The sequence below is a fragment of the Zea mays genome, chromosome 1 (assembly GCF_902167145.1).
Source record: "Zea mays cultivar B73 chromosome 1, Zm-B73-REFERENCE-NAM-5.0, whole genome shotgun sequence".
NCBI lineage: Eukaryota > Viridiplantae > Streptophyta > Magnoliopsida > Poales > Poaceae > Zea > Zea mays.
In genome coordinates, this window is record NC_050096.1 from 150,281,615 (window position 1) to 150,285,107 (window position 3,493).

Here is a 3,493-nt window from a genome sequence, read left to right on the forward strand (position 1 = left end):
AAGTTTGGGAAACTATGGCTCTGTAGCTAGTAGTTCAAATGTCCAACCAAGCCTTCTAAAAACGCTCTTGACGTTTTTCGTCAGTGTCTATCTCCTCTGGAGCACTAGTACCGATATATTTTGCATTGTATTTATGTCTTATATGCACTGAAGTCATTTGTATGCACCAATGCCATGCCGGAGCAGTGTGGGTCTTTCCTTTCCTGGACTAGCGTCACTTGGTGCACACAATCGTTATATTCATTCCTGCGATGGAGTTTAGTTATATTTAAATTATCTAAATATTTTGACATCAAAGGGCATTTGGTCTAGTGGTATGATTCTCGCTTAGGGTGCGAGAGGTCCCGAGTTCAATTCTCGGAATGCCCCTCTATTTATTTAATTTTTTAAAAATTTATAACTTATTCATCGGCTCGGCTAGAATATGCATTTTTTATGGAACCTTCAGCGCTACGAACGGATGAACAAAACAACTTACAAAAAACGTATTATGGCCTTTATCTATTACATGTATATGAACGTACGTTCAGTATCTACAACTTTTCTCTCAGAAGAACTAAAAGCAAAACACGCATAACAAATAACATCTGGTATCTCTAATCACAGGTTACGTGAAAGATCTACAAAGCTCGAATCTACATGTAGATCTCCATTTCTATACGTTTGCAGGCAGACACTTATTTCATACTTTAGAATCATTGTTTGCATGTAAACATGGCTTTATGCTCCAGAGAGATATACTCAACTTTGACGTCACATTATCAAAAGCTTTTGAACAACATTATCAAACAGACACGTGAGTATTAACCGTTCAACATACCTAAACGAACATTGCAAGGGTATATCTCTCACATACACTTGACTGGTGAATGCAAGCTTTAAAATTATCCATACTCGTCAAAGTATTTCACATTATCAAATGCTTTTGAACAACATTATCAAACAAGACAGTACATTTATGGTTGGTACTCAACAAATAGAAAAAATACAAGGTTTTCAAGGAGAGGCTTATAGTAGTTAGCATTTTAGTTGATCGTATTTTTATTAACATGCACCTAATTATTAGATATAAGTTTATACCAACCCACATTAGCTCAAAACCAAATAAAACATAGTTTAGCTCTATCTTTGAGTTTAATTATCATGTGAGGGTCTATTGCCGGTCTTAACTATGAGCACGGCTGATATATCAGTTTTACACTCTGCAGAGATTGTACACTTTTACCTTATGTCGTGTCTCTCTTGTAGCATGTGTTTGCAAAGCTTGTAAAACATCGTCGAGGTGAATGGCTAGGGATTCACTACGAGGTTTTCACAAAGATTCACTTAGTACAAGATAATTCGCTAAGGGTTTTCAAGTCACTGTAAAACATGCCCCTTCTAATGGGTGCAGTACCTTAGCCAGTGACCTATGAGAACCGAGCTATACCCCATTAATGCTAATCCTTTATCCTTTTCAGGTAAAATTATTAAGCACTAAACCTTATGGTTGCACTATTTTCCTAGGTGGTTCTCCACGTTCCAATTAGCATGTATGATATTGTGATTATTAAAAGCATATCCTAAACATGTTTGTCATTGTTTATTAAAACCCACCAAGAACCAATATAGCATCTAGAAGTTATATCCAACTAAGAAGTAAAACCTAGGTTGAAATGGTATGAATATGAAACTAGGCAAACCTTAGTAGGACCAATGGTCCACTCATAAGCAAGTTACACTAAGCATAACTGTTTCGAAAGCCAAAATTGTTCAATCAAACGACTTTTAGCTTTTTCACATCACATACTCGACAAATGTTTTTGTACAATCCATAACTACCTTTTTAAAAGTCATAGCTCAACTAAATACATTTATTTTATTGTTCAAAATAATCCCCTGAAAGACTTATTCACTATTAGAGGAGGTGGGACCAATTGCGTCTCTAGTAAAACTTTTTGAGTTGATATCTCTCAATAAAAACTAATAAATCTTTAAAGATTTGCATGAAGTTACTGTCTATGTCATCAGATGCTGGAGGAAGCGACATAATCATGGATGTCGTAACAATCATAAATAGTAATAATAAATTATATGTCATATATTTTAGGGAAAGGAAAAATTTTTGATATATAATCCTTTTTTAAAAAATTATAACACATTGTGATATTTTCTACATGTATAGTTTTTATGCATATAAATAATTAGATATACATTATTTTAAAATAGGAAGAAGTCCATTTTACAATCTTGAACTAGTTAGGTCATCTTATTTTTGACCTCCTATGGAATCATACACTCTAGACCATCATATAAACGAAACTAAATAAATTTCAACATCGAGCCAAAACCATCCTATTTTTGGTCTAGTCCGCTTGTCGTGTCCCTAGTCCACGTCATCAGGACACAAACTTAACACTCACGTTTAGACATAATATACCCCCACCCACGAATCAAGCCGCTATACAATAAGGCACACTTTCCTCATTGTAACACCCCATCCAATCCCTGGATCGGCGGTACTTACTCCTGGTAGCTCTCTACGATCATATATCGTCTCCACAGACTAACATGAGTCTTTTGTGCGCACTTTGTCCTCACTCATGCGCACCCGAGAAAACTTCCCTGTCGATCACTCATCCCAAATTGCTCCTAGATAAGCACGGTTAACTTGGAGATTCTTTCGAGATAGACTTCCGAAAAAGAAGATGCACCTTGTTGGTATGGATACTCTATTAATTCTATTAACCCTTAGTCCAGGATATCACCATCCCAGGGGGCCAGGATATCACAATCCACCCCCTTAGAAGACCGACGTCCTCATCTATCAACCCTAATCCAGGAACCTCCCCTCTTAGCCACATCTGTGTCTAGTGTCGTCATATGCCATGTGACCACTCCGGGCCCACATGCGCCATATACTCGAACCCCCTAACCCACACACGCCCGTGAAACCACGAGAGTCGTCTCTGATACCACTTGTAACACCCCGTTCAATCCCTGGAACGGTGGTACTTACTCCTGGCAGCTCGCTATGATCATATATTGTCCCCACAGACCAACACGAGTCTTTTGTGCGCACTTTGTCCTCACTCATGCACACCCGAGAAAAACTTCCCAGTCGGTCGCCCATCCAAAATTGCTCCAAGCCAAGCACGCTTAACTTGGAGATTCTTTCGAGATAGGCTTCCGAAAAAGAAGATGCACCTTGTTGGTATGGATACTCTATTAATTCTATTAAGCATTGAGCCACGATATCACCATCCCAAGGGCCAGGATATCACACTCATCCACTCTCAAACCCTAAGCATAGCTGATTTGAGCGGCGATGATGCATGATGACGGCCTAACGATGACTCTGCTCATGCTCCACTGCCACCTGCAAGGTCTAGAAGGGGTGATGCATATGGAAATATAAGACCATGCTATTGAGGTTGAGTTTCTTGGGATGTGTGATTGGATTAGGGATTCAAATGATGTTAACAAGGTTAGAGATTCATGAGAAGAAGTTGTT

The 3,493-nt window shown here is 38.4% G+C and overlaps 1 non-coding gene across 1 annotated transcript; it reads left to right on the forward strand.

Annotated features, from left to right (window-relative positions):
- The first annotated feature begins 297 nt into the window (after nt 1-297).
- TRNAP-AGG (transfer RNA proline (anticodon AGG)) lies at nt 298-369 on the forward strand. Its single transcript has one exon. It is a non-coding gene; the product is annotated as a tRNA-Pro (tRNA).
- Nucleotides 370-3,493: the final 3,124 nt, after the last annotated feature.